We start from the raw sequence: 24941 nt of genomic DNA, 5'->3' as shown, positions 1-24941 counted from the left end.
ACCTTGGCCTGATTAAGATTCATGAAAAAACAAGTTCAATAAGCCATCAGTATATCATGGCTGAAAAAAGAAAAGGAAAGAAATAGTTCCCTTTGAATTCTGTCCTCTTATCAGAGCATATCTGGGGTGACTTTTTGTTCTGGGCACTGTATTTTAAGAGAGACAATGACTGATGTATTGTGTCAAGAAGAAGATATATAGGATGATGAAGGTAGGAAAACCAGTCTTACAAAGAAGAATTGAATAAACAGAAATTTTGTTCCTTGGAAAAATAGAAGGTAAAGAAATAAATATCAAAAGCTGTTCAAGTGACACAGGGATTGGGTATAGGACACCTAACGAGGAACTCGTGAACAAATGCTATTTTAGAATAACTGTATGACAAAGAACACTTGCTAATATGGATTGGGTTTTTTTTTTTACATCTTTATTGGAGTATAATTGCTTTACAATGGTGTGTTAGTTTCTGCTTTATAACAAAGTGAATCAGTTATACATATACATATGTTCCCATATCTCTTCCCTCTTGCGTCTCCCTCCCTCCCACCCTCCCTATCCCACCCCTCCAGGTGGTCACAAAGCACCAAGCATTGTGCTTAAGGCTTTAGGTGGGGTGTCTCATTTGAAAGGGGTTGAAAATAAAACATTCAGCAGTCACTAGTTTCTTTCTTTCTTTCTTCCTCCCTTCCTTCCTCCCTCCCTCTCTCTCTCTCTCTCCCTCCCTTCCTCCTTCCTTCATTCCTTCCTTCCTTCCTTCCTTCCTTCATTCCTTCCTTCCTTCCTTTCTTTTCTTTCTTTCTTTCTATCTTTCTTTCTTTCTTTCTTTCGTTCGTTCGTTCGTTCGTTCTTTCTTTCTTTTTCTTTCCTTCTTTCTTTTTCAGCAGTCACTAGTTTCAATTCGGAAATCCCACTGGTCAAATGTTGCCAGATCCTTCCACCTTCAGGTAATGTATGTTCCTTCATTAAGATTCAGTTCTGCTCCTTGCAGGAGCTCCCCAGTTCATTTTACTCCAGGGTTCTGCTGATGTTTGCAAGCCCCGCTCAGGTTGGCTTGCTCTCTGCGGTTTGGCTAGTTTTGGATGGCCTGGTTGGAATGGCATGGCTTAGTTTCCCATAGTCTCCCATCCTCCTAGTCCAGGCTTGTTTACAAGGCAGTGGCAATGCCTGTTGAGGCCTGGACCACAAATACTATGCTGCCACTCCTGCTGCCTTCTATGGGCCAAAGCCAGTCACAGGGCCAGTGCAGATTCAAGCAAAGTGACATTGTAATTCATATAATAACAGGGAAGTATGGAGAACTGGTATAATCTTTAGAATCTATCAATACATGCAACAAGAAGTATAAGAAAATTATTATAGCTAAGAAAAACATAAATTTTGATTGTCATAAGTTTAAAATAATTATTTGGAGCTCTAACATTCCAGTTTTGGTTTCAGTATTGATTTGGAAAGATGAAAGTAAGTAAAAACTGTTTAATCTGTACTTTTAGCATTTCTCATGTGAAACACTTTTCAGAAGTCACTGGTTCCTAGGGACATGAACATTAGTAAAAAGGAAGAAATAATTTCGAGATATGTAATAAAGTGTACTGAAAGGAGGTTTTCATGGAAAAATAGAAGTACTTATATTTTGTACAAATCCTATGGTATATTTAATGTGGGTAAACATAAGATTTTCTTTCTCTCTCTGATTTATTTAAAATCCAATTTAAAAATAAATCTTATATGCTTAAAAAAAAATCAGTTGTACCAAACAGTAAATTACGTGTCACATTAGTTGTACATAAAAAGAATTGTGTAGAAATTCAAAAGGAGATTGTTTAATTAGTCTGTCTGTGTAATTAAGAGAATTTTCTCGTCAGATAAATAACATAATCCAAGGCTTGGAGAACAAATGCATAGGTCATGGCCAGAGGCCACTGAGAAATCTAACTGGAGTGTGGGAAATTAAAGAAACGGAAAAAGGTTATCTGAAATTTAGATTAATCAAGTTTGAGAAGTTTTAAATGAAAGTTAGAATTGTTAGGCATTTAAATTACCAAAATGTGAAACACTAATAAAGTTATTCAGGAGAATTAAATAACAACAACAAAAAAAGGTATTTTAAGAATATTTTAGTAGGGTTATTTTTTTTTTAATAATTTATTTAAACTAAAAAAACAAAAAGCAAGAACAGTTGACCCATTTCTCATCCTCTATCCCCAACTTTGGAAAACACCAATCTCTTCTATGTATATATGAGCTTGGTTTGTTTGTTTATTTGTTTGTTTGTTTTAGATTCTACATATAGGAGAGATAATACAGTATTTGTCTTTCTCCATCAGAATTATTTCACTTGGCATAATGCCTTTGAGGTCCATTCATGTTTTCACAAATGACATGGTTTTACATTTATGGCTGAATAACATTTTATTGTATATTTTTTACCATATCTTTATCCATTCATCCATCTATGGATGCACAAATTGTTTCCATATTTTGGCTACTGTAAATAGAGGTGCAATGAACTTAGAGGTACATATGTCTTTTCGAATTAATGTTTTTGTTTTCTCTGGATAATTACTCAGAAGTTAAACTGCTAGATCATATGTCAGTTCTAATTTTAATATTTGAGGAAACTCCATACTGTTTTCCATAATGGTTATACCAATTTATATTCCCAGTAACAGTGCACAAGGTTCCCTTTTGTCCAAATTCTAACATTTGTAATTTCTTATCTTTTTCATAATAGCCTCCTAACAGGTGTGAGGTGATATCTCTCTGTGGTTTTGATTTGCATTTCCCTGATGATTAATGATGTAGAGCATGTTTTTATGTACATGTTGATCATATATATATCTTCTTTGGAAAATATCTATTCAGACAATCTGCCTGTTTTTTAAATTGAATTCTTTGTATTTTTGCTATTGAGTTGTATGAGTTCATTATATATTTTGGATATTAGTCCCTTATCAGATATATAATTTGCAAATATTTTCTCCCGTTCAGTAGGTTGCCTTTTCATTTTCTTGATAGTTTCCTTTGCTGCACGAGACTTTTCTCATTTAATGTAGTCTCAGTTGTTTATTTTTGTATTTGTTGCTTTTCCTTTTGGTATCAGATTCAAAAAGTCCTATGACCAAGATCTATGTCAAGGACCTTACTGCCTATTTTTTTCTTATAAGGAATCTGAAAGTTTCATGTCTTATGTTCAAGCCTTTAATCCATTTGGAGTTAATTTTTGTATATGGTATAAGAAAGTGGTCCAGTTTAACCTTTTGCATGTGGCTGTCCAGTTTTCCAAACGTCATTTATTAAACATTATTTATTGACTGTCCTTTCTCCTTTGTAGATTCTTGGTTCCTTTGTCATAAATTAATGGACCATATATATGAGTTTATTTCTGGGCTTTCTATTCTATTCCATTTATCTATGAGTCTGTTTTTATGCTAATACCATATTGTTTTAATTACTAAAACTTTATAATATAATTAGAACTCAAGGAGCAGCTATTTTTGTCTTTCTCAATATTACTTTGACTATTTGGAGTCTTTTATAGTCCCATACAAATTTTAGGAATGTTTCTTCTATTTCTGTGAAAAATGCCATTGGTACTTTCATAGGCATTGCATTGAATCTGTATATTACTTTGGGTAGTATGGACATTTTAACAGTATCAATTTTACAATCCATGAGAAAGGACTACCTTTCCAAATATGTTTGTCTTTAATTTCTTTCATCAAAGTGCTATAGTCTGGAGGGTCCAGGTCTTTTACCTTTGTGGTTAAATTTATTCTGAGGTATTTTATTCTTTTTGATGCAATTGTAAATGGGATTATTTTCTTAATTTCTCTTTCAGAAAGTTGCTTATTAGTGTATAGAAATGCAATAGATTTCTGTATATTTCTTTTATATCATGCAACTTTACTGAATTCATTTATTAGCTGCAATACTTTTTCAGTGAAGCCTTTATGGTTTTCTATAGATAGTGTCATGACATCTGCAAATAGTGAAAGTTTTATTTCTTCCTTCTCAATTTGGTTGCCTTTTATCTCTTTTTCTTATCTGATTGTCGTGGTAGGACTTCCAATACTATATTGAATAAAAATGGTGATAGCGGGCACCTTGTGTTTTTCTGATCTTAGAGGAAAAGCTCTTAGCTTTTCACAGTTAAGTATGACTGTTAGCTATAGGCTTGTCATATATGGCCTTTATTATGTTGAAGTATATTCCTGTATACTTGCTTTATTGAGAGTTTTTATCATAAATAGATGTTGAATTTTGTCAAATGATTTTTCTGCATGTATTGAATTGATCATATGATTTTTATTTTCTGTCTTGTTAATATGGTTTATCATATTGACTGATTTATGGATGTTGAACCATTCTTGCATTCCTAGAATAAATCCCACTTGATCATGGCATATAAGTCTTTTAATGTGTTGTTGAATTTGGTTTACTAATATTTTGTTGAGGAGTTTTGCATCTGTGTTCATCAGGGATATTGGCCTGTAATTTTCTTTTCTGTGGCATCCTTGTCTGGTTTTGGTATCAGAGTGATACTGGCTGTGTAAAATGAGTTTGGAAGAGTTCCTTCCTTTTCTATTTTTTGGAAGAGTTTGAGAAAGATTAGCATTAAGTCTTCTTTGAATTTTTGGTAGAATTCACCAGTGAAGCTGTCTGGTCCTGGACTTTTGTTCTTTGGAGGTTTTTGATTACTCGTTTAATGTTCTTACTAATAATTGGTCTGTTCAAATTTTCTATTTCTTCTTAAGTCAGTCTTGGTAGGTTGTATCTATTTGTTATATATTTCTAAGAATTTATTTCTTCTCGGTTGTCCAATTTGTTGGCATATCATTGCTCATAGAAGTGTTATAGTCCTTTTTATTTCTGTGGTATCAGTCGTAATATCTCCTCTTTCATTTCTGAATTTATTTCAGTCCTCTCTCTTTTTTTCTTAGTTGAGTCTATCTAAAGGTATGTTAATTTTGTTTATCTTTTCAAAGAACCAGCTCTTAGTTTCCTTGATTTTTTTTCCTATTGTCTTTTTAGTCTCTACTTCATTTTTTTGGTATCACTTTTTTGTTATTTCCTTCCTTCTAGTAACTTTGGGTTTCATTCTTCTTTTTCTAATTCTTTGCGTTGTAAAGTTAGGTTGTTTATTTGAGACTTTTCTTGTTCCCTGAGATAGCCATTTATCACTATAAATTTCTTCTTACAATTGTTTTTACAGCATGCCATAAATTTTTGTTGTTAAATGCCCATTTGCATTTGTCCCAAGGTATTTTTTCATTTCTCATTTGACTTCTTCTTTGACCCATTGGTTGTTCAGTAGTATGTATTCAATTTCCACATATTTGTGAACTTTTCAGTTTTCTTTGAGTAATTAATATCTAGTTTCATACAATTTTGTTTTGAAAAAAATGCTTGATATGATTTCAGTCCTCTTAAATTTAAGATTTGTTTTGTGGCCAAATGTATATTCTATCTTGGAAAATGTCCCATGTGCTCTTGAGAAGAATGTATATTCTGTTGCTTTTGGATGGAGTGTTCTATAAATATCTGCTAAGTCTATCTGGTCTAATGTGTCATTTAATGCCAATGTTTCTGTATAGATTTTCTGTCTGGATGTAAATGGGGTATTAAAATCCTATTGACATAACCCATTAATGTAAGTGAGGTATCAAAATTCCCTACTATTATTGTATTGGTGTCTATTTCTCCCATTAGGCCTGTCAATATTTGCTTTGTATAGTTAGGTACTCCTACGTTCAGTGTATAAATATTTACAAATGTTATATCTTCTTATTGAATTGACTCCTTTATCATTATGTAACACTTCTTTTTCTCTTATTACAGTCTCTGTTTTAAAATCTACTTTGTCTTATATTAGTATAGCTACTCCAGCTTTCTTTTAACTTCCATTTTCATGGATTTTAAAAGTTCAATTCCTTCACTTTCAGTCTGTGTGTCCTTACCTCTGAAGTGAGTCTCTTCTAGGCTGAATATAGATGGATCTAGTTTTTGTTTGTTTGTTTGTTTTGTTTTGTTTTAATCCATGCAGTACTTTATTTCTTTTGATTGAAGAATTTAGTCCATTAACATTAAAAGTAATTATTGATAAGTATGTGTTTATTGACATTTTATTAATTGTTTTCTGGATGTTTTTGTAGTTCCTCTCTGTCCCTTTTCTTCTTCTCTTGATCTTTTCCTTTGTGTTTTGATGACTTTCTTTAGTAGTATGCTTATATTCCTTTCTCTTTATCTTTTGTGTGTTTACTGTACGTTTTTGCTTTGTGGTTACCATGAGGCTTACATATAACAACTATAACAGCTCACTATTGTTACTCTCCCCCCAAATACTATGTTTTTGATGTCACATTTTACATCTTTTTATTTTGTGTATCCCTTAACTAATTATTGTATAATTGTAGTTATTTTCACTACTTTTGTCTTTTAACTTTTATACTAGCTTTACAAGTGGTTAAACTACTACATTTACTATATATTTACCATTCCTGTGAGATTTATTTTTTCATATGTGTTCTTGTTACTAATTAGCACCCTTTCTTTTCAGTTAAAAAAAGTCCCTTTAATATTTCTTGTAAAGCCAGTTTAGTGGTGGTGAACTCCTTCAGTATTTGCTTGTCTGGAAAACTCTTTCTCTCTCTACTTCTGAATGATAACTTGCCAAGTAGAGTATTCTTGGTTGAATTTTTTTTTCCTTTCAGCACTTTGAATATATTGTGCCACTCCCTTCTGGCCTGTGATGTTTCTGCTGAAAGTCTACTTGTAGTCTTATAGGATTCCCTTGTATGTAACAAATTGTTTTTCTCTTGCTGCTTTTAATATTATCTCCTTGTCTTTAACTTTTGACATTTTAAGTATAATGTGTCTTGATGTGGGCCTCTTTGGGTTCCTCTTATTTGGAACTGTGGGATTCCTCAATCTGGATGTCTTTCTTTCCCAGGTTAGAAAAGTTTTTAGCCATTATTTCTTCAAATAAGATCTCTTCCCCTTTCTTTCTCTCCTCTCCTTCTGGGAGCCCTGTGAGGCAAATGTTAGTGTATTTGATGTTGTACATAAGTTTCTGAAGCTATTTTCACTTTTTTCCTTCTTTTTTTTCCCTTTTTTGATGCTCTAATTGAGTGAGTTCCACTGCCTTGTCTTTGATTGACTGGGCCTTTCTGCTGTTTTATCTACTCTGTTGTTAAAACCTTTAGTGTATTTTTCTGCTCAATTATTGTATTCTTCACCTCTGTGACTTATATTGGGTACTTTCTTATATTTTCCATCTCTTTGTTGAATTTCTCATTGTGTTAATCTATTCTTCTCCCTAATTTGGTTGAGTGTCATTATAACCATTACTTTTAACTCTTTATCAGGTAAATCATTTATCTCTGTTTTATTAAGATTTTTTTCTGAGGTTTTATCTTGTTTTCTCATTTGGAACATGGTCCTCTGTTTCTTCATTTTGCTTAACTCTCTGCTGGTTTCTATCTCATCAATGAAACAACCACCTTTCCAAGTCTTGAAGGATTGGCCTTGTGTAGGAGATGAACCTTGTCATTAAACTCTGCCTCAGCTCTTGATGTTTCCCAAACATTTGTGCTTGTCCTAGCAGGCTATTATATTTTTAATAGCTCCCAGTATTTGAGGATGTGACAAGTCCTGTCAGTGTCTCATACGGGAGAATCTCTGCACATTGATTTAGGCTGGAAGCCAGATTCAGGCCACAACTTTTATAAGTATCCAAATATATACAGTCCTGTAGGACTATAAGCATAAGTTCTGCTGTCCACCAGAGCCAGGCAATCTGGAGGTGTCCCTGAGTGGCAGTCACAGAGATCAGGGCTCCAGATGAGTATATATGCTTTTTTCTGGATGATACTGGTGAGATGGAGCAAGGCAGAGGAAGAATGCCAAGATGGCATCTGCAGCCTATGTTCCTCGAGAGCAGGTCCAGAGGCCACGAAATATGTGCCAACCTGAAGGCTGCCCCTCAGGCCAAAGCTCCAGGACAAGCAAAGAGGCCTCTTTCACAGAAAGATTGGAGAGTGTGCCTCGGCCCACTGTCTGTGAAGTGCCTTGGAGGTAGTAGCCTGCCAAGAACCGCCTGTATGATTGCCACAGTCCTGTGGGACTCAGGAATGAAAGCTCCCCCAGCCACCAGAGACAGATGATCAAGGGGTATCCCCTGGGCAGAAGCTGCAAAAACCAAGGTACCAGAAGTAAAAACCAGGGCACCAGATGCGTGTAAAGCTCCCCTCCAGGAGGCAACGGGTGCTCTGGATCATGGCAGAGGATGAGCATGAAGACAGTTCCCACCCTCTGAGGTCTCTGGAAAGGGTTACAGTCTGCCCCTAGATGAAAGTTTAACTAGAAGACTGCCCCTTAGGCTATAGTCATGATGATTACCTAATAGACCTCCTTCACAGAAACACTGAGTTCCTGGGTCTGTTGCCTTTTGCTGTGCCCTGGGAGCGGTAGCTGTTGAAGAATCCTTTCTCCATTGATTACAGTCCTGTGAAATGCATGAAAAGGGTCCCACTGGCCACCAGAATGAGGCAATGTAGAGGTGTCCCCTGCCAGCAGTCACAAAAATTGGGGTGCCAGGCAGGACTATGAGCTCCTTTCTGGGTGACACCAATTATTACAGTTTGCATGGGACCAGGAACACAAGTTCCCCTGGACTCCAGAGCCAGGCAGCCAAGAAGCATCCCCTGGGTGCACAAGTAGATATCGGGGCACTAGACCCATGTAAAAGCCCTCTTCTGGGGCAAGCTGGTGTTCTGGAGCATAGTAAAGGGAGAGCACAGAGATCGCACCAGCCAAGTCTCCATCCCTGGAGAGGTGGAGGGGATTTAACACACTCTGTGTGCGTTAAATTAGATTCCTGCCCCTCGGGCTGATACTTTAATATAAGAATGAAAGCCTCCCTCACTTTTAGTCTAGATGTGATCAGTTGCCTCTGAGCTGGGCCCTGGGGTGGGTGAATCTGAGTGCATGAGCCCTATAATAGCAGTTTTTCAGATTGCTACAGTCTTGTGGGTTTCAGGATGTGAGCCCTACTGGTTTTCAAAGTTACATGTTTTGGGGACTTATCTCTCAAGTGTATGTCTTAAAAACTGTGGTGCTTGATGTGGGTTTGGAACCCTTCACTCCTCAGCGAGAAGCTCTGGGTTCTGGGTTCCCTCTTACTGTGGGATGCTCTACCAGGGGTAGGGTTTATGGTGAGATTATGTCCCACCTTATCCTATCCGCTTCAGTGTGGTTCTCTTCTCATTTGCCTAATGTGTAGCTGCCACTCAGCCAGCTTCCAGGTTTTTTTGTTTGCTTTTTTTTTTTTTAAGAGGAAATATATGTAGCAATAGACTCAGTGTGTTTGTGGGAAGAGGTGAGTTCAGGATCTTCCCACATCACCATCTTGAACTGGAACCATCTAATTTTGTATTTAAATTAGAAGCTAATGAGACAGAGAGATCAGTTGGAAATTGTTTCCATAAATTTTATAGACTTTGGTATTAAATATTGGGGTTACAGTTTTGATGGTGAAATAGAGTGATTTTATTTTGGAACTATCATAAACGGAGAAATAATAGGTAAATACTATTGTCAGTAAACTTACTCCTATGCCTCTCAGTTGTTTAACTGGAACATATCTGCTGAGACTGCAGTGTGAGGAGAATGGTGCCAGCATGGCCTAACCGGGAGAGACATTAACAGGAAGTTGCCTCCAGAGAGAGCAGGAAAGACTGCCAATTCTTCCAATTTGAAACCATACTGGGAAACCCACAAAGAACGCAAGCTACTTCCCCTGATAAATCTGTTGGCTTGCTGAAGAGCAAACTGCCTTCCTTAACAGCTTTCTGCCAAAAGTTCATCCAGAAACAAAATATAAACTGCCTTTTCCACAGACTGGATTTTGCCTTTAAAACATTACATTTGCCTATGTCTACAGATATAAACTATATCTAATTATGTCTTTAGGATGTAAAGATACTCAGCTGCACTCTCACTTAACATCTGTGAATTATTCTTTAACATTGCTGAACAAAATATGGCCAATGATGTTTTCCACAAAAGATACTACCTAGTATTACTTTTATTCCCAAACCCCAATGAATTTTTTAGATCAACTGTAACTCATATTTCCATCAAGCAGTTCAGATTCTTAGTGGTTGGGTGGAGATGGAGGTTTTTCAGGACAGAATTCACCTCATGAAGACAGGTACCTATTATATCAAAATACTATAAAAAATACATCCCCAATAGTGAGTATCCCAGGGATAGTAAAATATTTATCTATCAAAGACATTTTTCTCACATTTATCAATGTTACTCTAACATGAGTAACATATGTAACATGAGTAACATATCAATGTTACTCTAATATGTAGTAACAATGTTACTACATATTAAACTGTTTTAACACCCATATTCTCTCCCTTCTTTGTTATAACTAGAATAGTAAAATGCTGACTTTGAGAGTGTTTATTTGATTTAAATATTTAATATTTTATAACATATTTTTTCTATAACTTTATTAAGTATTTAGAAAAAGTCAGTGACCAATCTAGGTGTTGTGGACACAAAGATGATAAAGCTCCTGCCTGTGAGCTTCCCACAGTCCTGGTTGGAAACCTACATCAAAGACCTACTGGGAGTTATGAGAATAGAGATTAGGGGAGGGGGCACTCATGTACGTACAGAAGTGAAAAGAAGCTTCCCAGGAAAGGTGACGTTTGAGCTGAGTTTTAAAGAATAAGTAATCTCTCTAGGCAACAGTAGGAAAATAATTCTGGATGGAGGAATACTGTATTAAATATTCTTTAAAGCAAGCCACATTTTTCTTGGACATAATATATGTGCACTATGTATAACTATTATAGCTAGTTTTAGCTATTACAGTTAATCTATGTTACCTAAAATATTTAGCCAGATCTGGTATTTGGAAATTACTGAGTAGATTGGTAGGAAAAGATGTGCATTAGGGGAGGGAACATAGGTTTTAGGTATGTGTGAGAAGAAAAGGGAAGAGGTAGATCACTATGGTATGTTTATAGAAGCAAATAGGATGCAGATGTTTTCCAGAGATTTAGCCCTCAAAACATATTCTCTTTGTATGGTCTATGAAAAAGAGAGTATAGAAACTTTCTTGTATGACCTGATGTATATTTTTCTTAGTTAATATAAGCATAGATATATTGGGTTTAAATGAACTGCTTGTTCAATTGCCAAATATCCCTTTATAATCATTTTCTTAATTAAAGCTCTTGTTATGCAAAACACTATATAGGTTCTTACTGAATTCCTTTTTCTTTTTGGAGGTTAAGAGAATGTATAAAACAGAGTCTTAAGGCATATGCTAAACCTCTACACCTGTCCCTCTTTTTAGTTTTACATTTAGGAATTCATGAGCAAGCAAATGGTAGCTATGAGAAATATATACTGTGAACCTAAATTTAATTGTAAACTAGCAACTTAAAACTTTAAATTTATTTTTTATAAAATTCATAAAAATTTTTTAATGAAATTAAAGCATGGATTATATTTTTCTACATGATTTAGCAAATAGACCTGACTGAATGGTTTCTGATGGAATAAATGTATTTGACCAATTGTTCTGTATTGCTGTCAGATTTTAGAAGACACACATGTTTAATTGTTGGCATATTCTAGATTAAAATAGATTCAATCTTTAAATAAGATTATCTGCTAAAGTGTTACAAACAGTACAGAGTATCTCCAATTTTCTGATACGTAAGGGAAAAATGAAACACAAATAGCCACCATACTACCTATTATTTTATAAAATTTATCAAGATTTCCCCTATTTCCTTTGTTAAGTATACAAGGGGGAGGAGATATGGGGATATATGTATATGAATAGCTGATTCACTTTGTTATAAAGCAGAAACTAACATACCATTGTAAAGCAATTATACTCCAATAAAGATGTTAGAAAAAGAATCATTGTGTTTACTTTATAACTAAGATAAATTAAAACCAACCCCAAAACTCCCAGTGAACTTTTATAGAAAAATTTTTATCCCCATATTTTATTATTCCCCACCTAACAGCTAACTTTCATTCCTTACTTTACAAATTTGCACTGATAATTATAAATGCCTAAACTATCTGCTTTAATTACATATCAAAGTGATAGGCACAGCCAAATTGTGTCATATAAATGAAAGGTATTCTGCATAGCATTACACTACTAATAACATTCTTCTTTATGTTTTGTGGCCGTCTTAAAATGAAATTGTTTCCTAATTATACCCTAATGTTTTGCTACCTTAATATTTCCATGTTATTAAGGCAGGTCTAAAAATGACAGGGGAGTCATTGCAAATCTCATTAGTTTTTATATCACTAAATTCCATTTCATAAGAGAACTACTGTATTTTAGGATGCATCCTTAATTTTATTCCCTTAGCTGATTTTAAATATATAATCACACATTTGGAAGAATAAATGTTTGCAGTTTGAGCCTAGCATCTCTTTACCTTTTGGTGTATTTCATAATCTGCAGCAATGAGTGGGATGCTGGTCATATGAAATATTTTAGATTAATTAGAATAGTTAATGAAAATTTTTGCTTCAGTATGGGACAATGTAGTGAAGTGGTATACCTGCATGAATTTTAAGAGTTGTTTTCATTGGTGAATTATTCAGTGCTTATTGCATGCTGGGAACTGTTGTTTGAATCTAGTAAAAATTAGTCATATTAATCAATTGTTAATTTTATTTATGTAGTCACAAATACGGAGAGGGGAACCACATTTTGCAAAATATAGCTGTCATAAAGTTTTGAGAAACATCTGTCAGTCATCTGTTATGGACCAGGTAATATAAAATTGGTGGAGAGTCCTACAAAGAATTATCCAGTTTCTTTACATTGAGGAACTCACTGAATTACTGAATCTTGATGACTTTTTCTCATGCGCAGTTTCTCTCTAAATATAGCAACAATTAATTCTGATGGGGGAAAAAATAATTATCATACACGCCAACTTTGTGTAGCACCAATCTCTGCTTGATGTTTTTACCTACTCACCTTTATTTTGTTAACAGAGACTGTGACAATTTAGTGTCCCCTTAGACATCAAAGAATGAAAATAATAAAAGTAATAATATAACAAAGATATATAGGAATTTCCATAGTAGAAGAGGTCAATAGTTCATCTAGTTGGATGTATTTCTTCTGAGTATTTATTTTCCAAAATAACTAAGACAAGATATTTTAGAGAAAAGCATAGCACTGACATAACATAACCTAATTTGCTACAGGGAAAATCTCTTCTTTATTCCATTAATGATTATATAAAGTAGAGTGATGTACTCAAAATTATGGTAAAAGTTATTATTCTATCTGAATAATGAATAAAAACACTTTTGAATATAAAATATATATTCCTTTCATCAACTCTTGAAGAATAAATGATGGACTTTTAATCACTTTTTGTCATTACACATGTGAATATACTTGACAGAATTTAAAAGTTTGAATATGGAGACTTACATATTTTTATTAAAGCAAAAAAGCCTCTGATCATCTGCTAAATGACTTAGGTGTATGATAGAACTACTCTGAACATCATTTTGTTCCTTTGTAAGTTATTTATGATGCTGAATTTTGTCTTAGCTAAAGTAGGTAGAAGCACTTTCAAACTACAGAGGAAGATTTAAATATGATCACTATACTATATAGAGTAACAATCTCCATTTCTTCCATAATAAATTAATAATGTCTAATAGCAAACAGAAGTTGGATTCTGAAAAAAAGAAAAGCTTTTAAATTTTAATATGCTTCTGGGTAGTGGAACTAGAATTAGTTTTCCAAAGCAATAGGAATTTGGTATAAATACAATGTATCCTGTGAGTCTGAACCTCAATCTTTCAATGTCTGTCATTTCATGTAACACATATTTAGTAGTCCATGTCACCCACATCAGGCCAGCTGTTTATTGGTGGGGAATATGTGGTTATACTAATGAATTCCACCAGCTTAAGACCATTGTCTGAATGTTGGTTCAAAATGACTTTTTTAAAAATCATAAACATTTCTTAATCAGAATCAGTCAGTGCTGATTAACATGATAATCAAAAAAGTTAAATTTGTGGATAGAGGCACTGGGAGAAGTATGATCACAAGAAAGGGAAATATATATTTTAGTGGTTTGTGAGCAGTTGTTACATGATACACTCTAGCCTTCCTATCTACATATGCCTTTGGATGGCTTCTTCTACACTATAGCAAGGAAGCTCTGTCATATCATCTTTATTTAGTATAGACTACTTTTGGTTCTAGGATTCAGTCAATCATCCAGTCAAAGTAAATCAGGCATTTCTATTTAATTCTAATACATGGAATACAGAATTTCTGTTTAGTACATGGTGTCAACAAATTTAGGTTGATCCAAGATTATTTTTTTTCACCTTGATCCAACACACTAAGAATTCACTCCCATACATATTCCCCATAATTTGTCTACATTATTAGCTAAATTTTGCAATTCTTTTGATGAGTTTGGTAAGTCTGGCTGAGTCAGACTTAGTACCTGAATCCCCTGGGCTTGCATGGTGAGGGAATGAGTTGAATCAGCAGTCTCCTGTCTGAAAACTACCTCAGAGGAGGCTGTTACCCTTTCTTCAGGCAAGAGTAAAGTAACCACCTCAGACAAGGGAGGAAGAGCTGCTTCTATTGACAAAGGATTGGTAGAATTAAAAGGTTCAATGTCTTTACCTTCATCAGAATATACACACATACAATCTTGATTTTTAGGCTCTTTCTTCTTCCCAGTCTATGTCCTATGGTAGCGCCATATTAGTGCTCAGGATTTTTCTATCCTGCTAATTACTACCCACGTTGTTGAACTCAGACATGATCTTTATTTCTAATATCACTTTTTAAATTGTAAGCCCACTGAGTAATGAGATCACTCAGAGAAAAGGCTGATGGACATGCATAAGTTGGGTTACCATATCTACCTGATTTTTGACAATCTTCTGTTTTTGGTGAGCATTCACATGGAACAGACTCAAAGTCCATTCTGGGTGGTTCATCTACATAATTTTTCCTTCATTTACTTGTCATCAATCTTCTGTTCTTTTCAAATCTGCGAACATCTATATGTGCGCCCCAATAGTCTGTGCTAAGAGTACAGATCTATGATTCAGGCTGGAAATTCCTCAAAGGCAGAATAAAAACAAAACAAAGCAAACAAACAAAAAAATAAAACAGATATACCACTCCAAGTGCTGCCCACTGCGGAGTTTTCTTCCCTTAATGTCTGTTGAGGATAACCCAGTGGGGCTATGGCAGTTTATTTCCGGTAGGTGTCATCACATCATGAAAAAACAACTGTAAACCATTAACCTTATCATATTGAAGTCTCTGTGAAGACTTAAGTGGACTAAGGAACTGTTAATGGCATAAAAGAAACACCCTGGGAGTAAGAACCATTTATTCACACAAGTTACTTGTGCTTCTGAGAACGTGCTTGACTTCAATATTGAATGTGATTGGTCTTAGGTGCCAAATAGCACGTCAGCTTTCTTCCCAGTCTGGCTCAGCCATATACCATTTTTTTGTTTTTGTTTTTACTTTGTGCTCCACTCAAATACGTAATAAATACATAAGAAAATACCTATTTATATTCTCTCATCCCTTATTTGGTACCATCAGAATCTGTCCCCCATTTCAGGATCACCAATGTAAATAAGCAAAATCTTATAATCCCTTTGGCATGTAACTCTTTTGTTCTTAGGCTTGACTTAGTAATTTACTCCTGGAGCATAACTCATTCTGACTGTAGTTTTTAGTCAGGAATCATAAGGAAAATTGATACACCTTGCAAAGAAACTACTCCATGTGATGTCCCAACGATCCTCATGGAAAACAGGACCAAACTCATATGACAGGAAGGAACATTGCTTCTGCTTGTCAAGAACATCCCACTCTTTCCCAATCTACTGCTCTTAATCCCCATAATAGACTGGTGTGGCTATGAATTTGATCTGTTTTGTGACTCAGCAGTCCACAGAATTAAATTCTGTATCTGATTTTGGTATTTATTGGAAGTAAAGCAGCCATTTAACCCCATATTATTTTTTATTTTGTTACATTCCAGTATATTAGACCCATGCCTTACAATACACATTATTTCAAATGGACAAGGCAATGATTTAAATAAGGTTTGCACTGCCTGTTATTTACTCTCCAGGCCTCATTTTTCAGTGGTAACTGCATAGGTTCACTACCTCCAAACATTTTTTGGAGTGGATAAATTCCAATTTTGGATAAATAGATCTAGAAGACTTATTTCCCCAAATCACTTCTGGTACCAGATATTAGATCAAAATATAACTGGTAGTAAATAACAAAACCTTTCTAGCTACTTTAAAGAGAAAAAGTTTTTGGACAAACAATTGTTTAGTTGGAGGATCTGGAAGGCACTGGCTTAAGGGTTAACTCCAGGGATAGAGCGGCTGTGATGCAGGAACCAGGGAGTTTCCTTGAGAAGTCTTGTATCCAACTTTCTGAAAGAATTCTGATGTGTCGAGTTTTTAATAATACTTGCTGCAAGTCAAAGTCATACATTTATTTTTTTCTTAATTTCTTTTCAACAGATTTGTTATAACTTGTGCAGTAAGATTAGAGAATTTGTGTGTGTCCATTTTTGAACATAATGGAATGTTAAATTTATGAAAACTCAAGACAGAAACTGTAGAATCAAAACTGAACTCACTGGACTATAAATCTGTAAATAGCTACAAGGTAAAAAATTGAGTGAAGACACCATTTTTGTGTCTTAGGAAAATAAGTCCTTGCTTAAAGCCAAAGAAGAAATACATTCAAATACAAAGGACCAGTTTCATGAAATGCCTAAGTTCGAACACAAAGGTATTGTACCAAAGATACACAGAGAAAAGACATTTATCAAAACATAACAGAGAAAGTCATGGAAAAGCTTAGTATATTGAGATAAGGTTAAATTTCTATTTAAAAATAAAGTTACAACTTCTTTTGATGCCAATAAGATATTATATAGCAGTATTTTGTCAGGAGAACTGTCATCTTGAAACACTGTATTTCTAAGAGAAAGGAAAGGAACAAAACCAGCTGTTAGAATCATATACTACTCTTTCATAGAAAATAGCCAGTAGGTCATTAATCATCTAGTCCTAATCTTATATTATTGCTTGCATTTATGGAAATTAAGAAAGAACAGAAATAAGAAAAGAGGAAGAGGAGTTAAAGGAGGATGGGGAGAAGAAAGAGAGAGAGAAGAAAGAGAACAGGGAATGGTAATGACAGAGAGATGGTGAGAAAGAAAATTAAGAGAGGAATGTGCCCTGTTCGGATTTGCCTCAATGGACATTTGGAAGAGGATATGCTTCAGCAGTAGAATGTTTTTTTTTTAATCTGAATATTTTAAACACACAGTTTTTCTTATTTAAGTTGTGAAGATTGTCTTTTTCTTTCTCTCACACAGTTAATAACTATAAATTCATGTTCTTTTCCATTGAATTTCCCACCATCCAGAATTGTCCTGGCAAGATTTTGTATTTGTCTTTGCCAAGTTCTGAAGGTTTCACTTACTCTAGGCTGACATTATGTTAACTTCTTGTATTACAGTTCTGACACGATGTGGGTAGTGTTTTATTAGTGGTCACAAAAAGACATGCCCAAGTCCTTACCTCTGGTACTCGTGAATGTGACTTTATTTGGAAATAGGATCTTTGCAGGTGTAATTAAGGTAAGAACCTCAAAATGAGGTCATCTTGGATTTAGGGTGGGCAGCATTATTCACAATAGCCAAAAGCTGGAAGCAACCCAAAGGTCCACCAATGAATGAATGAATGAGAACATGCGGTACATACATACAATGGAATACTTCTCTTCCTTATAAAAAAGGAAAGCCTGTCATATGCTACAACATGGATGAAATTTGAAGATATTATACTAAGTGAAATAAGCAGTCATAAAAAATACTGTATGGTTCCAGTATATCAACCAAACTTATAGAAGCAGAAAGCATAATGGTGGTTGCCAGGGGCTTGGTGGTGGCGAGAGGGGGAGGAATGGGGAGACGTTCAACAGATACAGAATTTCAGTTTTGCAAGATGAAAAGTTCTAGAGGCCTGTTGCACAACAATGTAAATAGAGTTAACACTGCTAAACTGTACGGTTAAAAATGGTTGACTGTGATTTTTAAAATTAAAAATAAATTAAAAATAAACAGATCTAGCGGTCCTATCAGGCCTCTGATACAAACAGAGCAAGGGGAAAAAAAGAATTCTGTATACTTGGACAACATATTAATTAGTTAATTCCAACTAAGTTATTTGTAATTGGCACAATTCATTAGATATTCTAAAGAAAAGACAGAAGGGCACACATGAAAGCAGTGTGAACAGGTCTATCTAAAAACCTTACAATTTTTTATCAGTACCTGATACTTCACTAGATGCAGAAACAGAAACCACTGACTCTGAAGCCAGTCCTAAACTCGGTGTCTGATGCAATGTGTTATGTTAAACACAGCCATCCGCTGCTGCCTCCAGCCTTCCTCCAGGTGATGTGCGCCAACATCGCTACCCTGAGCCGCCTCCCTAGAGCTGTGCCTATCTGACAGGTCTCTAAGTCACAGTGCTTTCCAGCACAACCCAGCTCCTCCTTGTTTATGCACAACCCAGCAGTTTATGCACGATGCAGTATGTGTTGGGCAGCTTGCCGAACGCATGCCTGTTCTTGTCCTTTTTTCAGACAGAACACAGAAACACTGCACATCCTTTACTTTATAAACATCACTCATGATTTTCTATTTATCTCTTCTAGCCTTGTAAAATATATCTGCTTTAACAGCAGGGAGCCTCTGATTGTGATTATGATTGTGACATCATCTGATAACAGGTGTGGGAGTGCTAAGATACTGATAAGAATTCAACTCTTTCAAAAATTTGGAACCAAACGGGCTCCAGGACACATTTTCCTCGCCAGGAAATGAAGTCTTGGAGTCTGAGCCTCTGAACGAGTATCGCTGTCACCTACTTCAGGACCAACAGGCATCTGGAATGTGTCTTTCTTATATTTTGGTGATTCTCTTAGCAAAAGTGTTCTGCCAGCATGTGCTGCACAGCATTTGTGTGAGAAACTGCATCTCTAGGTGCTGTAATAACTAGTGCTTAGACACTTTCAAAGGATTTTTATAATGGTCAGAGTTGTTTCAGAAACATTTAGAAAGTGAAAGACTTCACTATTAACTACATGTCAAAGGTAATACTGTAGGATATCTCAATTGTATCATTTTGATAAAAAGCAATATTGTAATATAAATAGCAACATTGTCTCTAACAAAGGATAAGTCCAGTTTTGAAAATTATTTATGTTGCTACTGAGAATTACATAGACAAGATTTCTACGATTTTATTGTCAATGAGAAATCATCTTATATTTGCTTGGGTTCCACTCATAGGCCAAAACACAGCACAATCTTTTTTTCTCTGTTTTGCTTGTTTGGGGCTAGATTGAATGTTTTAGAACATATTAATCCCAAAAAGAAGGAGAATTGACATCAAACTCTTCAATTAGCCCCAAGGAAGCTATTTTAAACAACTTTGGTTTCCAAAGTCAAGAACATGTTTAATTGTTCAACCATAGCTTTGGAGAATGTGCTTCTACTTTCTGATGTTGTCAAAGTTGGCTTTTATTAGAATTCTAACCTCACCAGCAAAATGTGGTATTAGTAGAAGCAAAACAATCCAGGAATCAGCAGATTTTTGACACAGAATGCTGTCGGGATCAGTTACATAATTTGTGAGGCTCAGTGAGAAATGAAACTGTGGAGCACCTTGTTCAAAATGCAGGAAAAATGTGTTGTTCAAGGTACTAACACACAGAGGTTTTCCCATTTTTTCTGCGGTTTCTCTCTGACTTTCCATGGTGTTTAATTTGCTATTTAATGTCAGTCTAAGTAAAGAAAAATTAATGTTTTAAGTTACTAACATGAATTTTACCATTCATTTTTATCTTGTACAATGCCAGTTTTACATGCAAATACAAGAACATTCTACTCATATGCAGTACCCCCAAATTACATAACTTGAATGTCTTAGCTTGTACGTATATATGTACACCATTCTTACCCGAACAGTGGAAACACTACACAAAACAAACTCAAGTGTTTTTATTTTATTTCTTCATGCACACACAGTCAACCACCACCCTCTAGCTTTGGCTTACTGATGATGAGTAAGGAAGAACTGAAGGGAAAGGAGTGATGGGTTGCGCTATCTTTCCCTTTCCTTCTATGTCATCAATTTCAGGATAAGTGGTTGGTTAATACAGGGAAGTAATATATGAGTAAGAAAGAATACAGAGGGTTCCTTGGCTATCAGTGTTTCTTAGAACCCCATTGCCTTCGTTGTGAGTTCAAAGTGAGTTCTGTTTCAGGTGGAAAGCATGGCTTCTCGGCATTGTTAGTACCCAGGCTTAGTCAGTCCTAGAACTCGCGCACACTTACCTTGGACTTGATTTGAATCTTGCTGAACTCTTTTCCTATGAATCATGGGCCCATAGGAATCCCGCGCTCGTGGGGCCTCCTGAGCACATATGCAAGTCAGGTGACAGAGAATGCCTGACGCATGTATTGAATGTATCTCCTTTGCTCACAGCTATTCCACTGCCCCATTAGATTCACTTGCAAAACAGCAGTTCTGAGATAAAGAACATTATTAAGAATGTTAAGACAGTGACAGAGCCTTAATCGGGCCTGGGGCCCTTCTCAGTGAATGGCTTTATGCTATTGCACTTTTACTGGCCGCATGCCCATGAATTCAGCCCTAAATGCTGTATTAATGTAAAATGATTCAGGAGTAATTTTATTTTGAAATCACTGCAGCATATGATTTCAACAATAAAAATTAATGTTACTTATAATAATTGTTAGTAGCTCATGTTTACAAATGGAAGGAAGGAAGCTTGAACAGAACACTAGCAGGTAGTTATAAAATAATATAAGTTCAGCTCCTAGCCCTGAGCCTGGCAAGGCGTGGGCACCAGTAATTATTTATTTCAGTATTTTTATTACTTAATTGAATCAAGTATATCTTGGCATGGATCATTTTCATTCCTTATTAGTTTTACATTATTGTATACTTTAGAAAATAACTTCTGTTAAATAACAAGATACTAGAGAAAGGCATACACCCCAAATATTAATAATTACTTAACTTTTAAAAAGTATAAAGGTTGCCATTGTATTTCTGATTTAGTAAGACTTCATTTTAGTTTAATTCTTTTTCTCCCTTTGATTCCAGAATGCTGCATATGTTGCAGTTTAAAAAATACCCATTTACATTGTCTATTCTATTCCTATATATATATATTTTTTTCTTTCTAGATGGCCCCTAGCTTTAGGGGAAGGTTACAAATTGTCATTGGAAGGGACCTCTGGTCCTATACTCTTCTCCAGATCCTTACTGATATCCACCAGTTATGTAATGAGTCTGAATCTGCCTCTGGGTGTGTGTAGATCTCCACTCCCAGTGTATGTAACTACCCCAAATGCCCCGAATTTTGAGATCTCCATGTTTTGGGCTCTTCTTGTCCAAAGCCCCAAACTTTTTAGATACACTTGCCTATGCAGTTTGTCTAAGCATTTTTCTCCCAGTGAGGCATTAAAGAACATTTAAGTTTCCTGCAGACCATAACCAGGTCATGAGAAGCAGGAGGTATTATCCTGGACTTTCTCTCTGTCTATCCCAGCCATTCCACCTCTCCTGCAGTCACTACACACTGGCACTGTGTGTTTTTCAAGATTCTCTTCTCTCAGAGTTTCAAATGGGAAGCAAATTCTTTCTCATTGGAATGCTCTTGAAAACTATCAGATTTTTCCAATTTTGGCAGAAAAGGGTGGGTGGTGGTCACTGGAAACTCACTCAAAAAAGAAGGATCTTCTCTCAACTAAATTTCCCCAACTAAATTTATCCCAACTAAATTTATCCCTGAAATTCCACTCCCACAGAGGAAGGACTTTTATCTCCTTTTGTGAGAAAAAAAAAAATGTTCGTATGGCCTTTTGATGATTTGTCCTATTTTATGGCATTTAGGAAAAACTTGCAGTTCAGAAAGAAAGGTCTCATCTCAAGCAGATGGTTTTTGCAGTGGAACACCATGTTATTTTGCCTATAGTCTTTTTACAAAGTTCTATTTTGATAGACAAATATAAACACAAGTTTTGTTTCCTTTGCTGGGTTCTACCATTCCAGCAAAGTATTTGATCCCTCTTGTTTGGAGCTGTAAGGAAGCAAAAATAGCAAATTCCATTTACAAGTAGGAATCCATTACACTTTTTGAGCATTGATCAACTTGCCTTAATATTTTTCTTAGATTAACTAAACTTCAGACAAGTTTGTTTCTGACTATAGATCACTGATAGAGCATTTACTTTTAGAAAACTTGTAAATGTTAATTCTTTCTCTGCCCCTTTTAAATATATGTAACATTTCCTCTAGCTACTTTCCAGTTTTACAACCCAAGACTGTCTTTCTCAAGAACCTGAAATCATGTCTTTGAAATGTAAATACTAAAGGATGTAGCATTCCTATCTCCCAGTCTCTATGAAAGGATAAGTGTCTTGATGGGGGCCAATCAGCAGACACACCTGGCTTAATCACATTCATGAGAAAAACATTTGCCAACTCAGGAATAACTGTGTGCTCACATCACATTTGTCAACCTCCCCTTTAATGTCCTCCAATACTTTTCCACCAGCTCACCCCAGCACTTAAAAACCATCCATGTTTTGCCTTAGCAGAGTGGTGTTCAGTCTCTTTTCCCTATTGCAATAGTCTTCCTTGCGTGTTTAACTTTATCTCATGCAGTTTCGATTTGATAGCATCATAGAAAGACTTACAAATCTTATAAGTGAAGAGCATGAGTCCCCAGTTCTTTTATTCAAAAGCAACAACCATTGCCAGATTTCAAAGAGGAATATGGAAAAGATCTTTCAGGACTGAAAAGATCTTTCAGGACTGAAAACTGCAGAGATAAAGACCTTGGCTTTCCACAGCTGTTCTACCCTACCTTTTTTGATCAAACCATTGCCTAGCAACAGCTGCTAAACTGAAAAAGAATTCCTCCCTCTTCTGAAAACCCGCCTTGACCAACTATTCCTGAAAGCAGATGAGTCATCCTCATGATAAAGCTCTCCAAGTACTTCACCTTCTTACCCCAAGGAAAAACACTTCTTTGGAATTGCTTCAGTATTTAGAATGAAGGCCCGTGTTTAATGACCCACTGGGTGATTTTGTTGTTGCTTTACTATAAGTTGTCTGAGACATTTCTATCAAAGCAAAAGTTTGGTAGAGCTATCATTACTATGATTACATATCTTTTTTTTAAACTTTTTACTTTATATTGGAATATAGTTGATTAACAATGCTGTGCCGGTTTCGGTGTACAACACATATCTCTTAAAGAAAAGATGAAAGCATGCTGAAAGTGGGCAGTATATATTCTGAAAGCATATTTTATAGGTCATATGTGTTCATGCTATTTTAAAACATTATTTGTCCTTAAATTATTAGTCTAATCCCAACTCATATTGTGTTACAAGTTTAGATGAGCCAAAACAGTTGATTCTCTACCAGGGATGATTTTGTCCTCATGCCCCTGGAGACATTTGGCAATGTCTGGAGACATTTTTGATTGTCATGATTGGGAAGGGTGGGACCACTAGTATCAAGTGGATAAAGGTCCAGTATGCTATCCAACATTCTACACTGCATAGGACGACAGCCTCTTACAGCAAAGAGTTACCTGGTGTAAAATGTCAATAGTGACAAGGTTGAGAAAGTCTGGCCTAGAAAGTAGATACGGTATTTTTGTCAGTAACCTATGCAACTCAATGAAATGAGTAAATTAGTTATTTTACCAGGCACAGTAACTCTTTGAAACCACTATAGTAAGATTAGTGGCTTTCTTCAAAGGATTAACACATTAATGGGAAAATTCCATTCTATTCAGAAGTAGATTAGAGTTTATATGTTGAATCCTAGTTAAAGGTTATGGAGTTTCTGCTGGCTGTCAAGGGGACATGGTACCTGATGAATGGAAAGGCTAATAGAGGCTCTGCACTTATTTTACCCAAATATTTATATGGTGCTTTCTGTAAGCAAAAATCATCAGCAGTGGGACTCAGGATTACTCAGTTAAAAATTAATAGTAAATTTAGATCTAAAGTGATTTCCTTCTTTTGTTGAGAGAATTATCTTTCAGATTGATATGTCTAAAGTAAATATAAAACTCCCAGGAAAAAGGTTTCAACATTGAGCCTTCCATAGACTCAGATTTACCCTGTGATACTGTCATATTTTACAAGTTTCATAATTTCAGTTTCCTTTTCATAAAAGAGACTTTTCTCTGTTAGAAGTCTCCTTTTTGATCCCAGAAGAAAGTCACAGTGCTAAAATAGCTTTTAAAGGATATTTTTCACAAAAGAGGGAGGAGTTATAAACACTTGAGAGTTGAGTGTAATAAGAGTCAGATAAATAGGGGAACAAGCTGGAATTTAGGAGGTAAACGTACTTTATTAATAGCGTGGGAACACTTGTGTAAGATTCACTGACTGATTGTATTCAGTTTCCCTTAAGCTTTCCATAGTCTGGTTGTAGATTATTCCAGGAAGTCAGTTTTGTGCACTGAAATAAAGGGGCCATTAAGACGGAGTTTCCTTTCTGTATGTTATCTTCCTTAAGGAGAAAAGTTTGAATGACTTAGATGATTTAGTTAAAAGTGAAGAAGAATATATGGGGTTTTTAAAAACTATCTGGGCTATTTAAAGTAACATATATTTTGAAGAGATGATATTCATTATTGATGAACTCCTACTATTTACATTCCATTCAGTTAGAAAGACTTCAAAAAAATTAATATTTATAGTAAGACT

General features: G+C 35.3%; 1 long non-coding RNA gene across 1 annotated transcript in view; it reads right to left on the bottom strand.

Annotated features, from left to right (window-relative positions):
• LOC117198277 (uncharacterized) overlaps positions 1 to 18586 on the bottom strand; it is a 33309-nt gene extending 14723 nt beyond the window's left edge. Inside the window, exons 1-2 of the long non-coding RNA XR_007476908.1 lie at positions 18444 to 18586; positions 17010 to 17082 (exon numbers count right to left, since the gene is read on the bottom strand). This is a non-coding gene — a long non-coding RNA (uncharacterized LOC117198277). The remainder of the gene's footprint in view (positions 1 to 17009; positions 17083 to 18443) is intronic.
• Between the last annotated feature and the right edge of the window lie 6355 nt (positions 18587 to 24941).

Source organism: Orcinus orca, chromosome 4 (assembly GCF_937001465.1).
Source record: "Orcinus orca chromosome 4, mOrcOrc1.1, whole genome shotgun sequence".
In the NCBI taxonomy this organism is placed as follows: domain Eukaryota; kingdom Metazoa; phylum Chordata; class Mammalia; order Artiodactyla; family Delphinidae; genus Orcinus; species Orcinus orca.
Note: the sequence above shows the minus strand (reverse complement) of the source record. Positions and strands in the feature narration are given on the sequence as shown.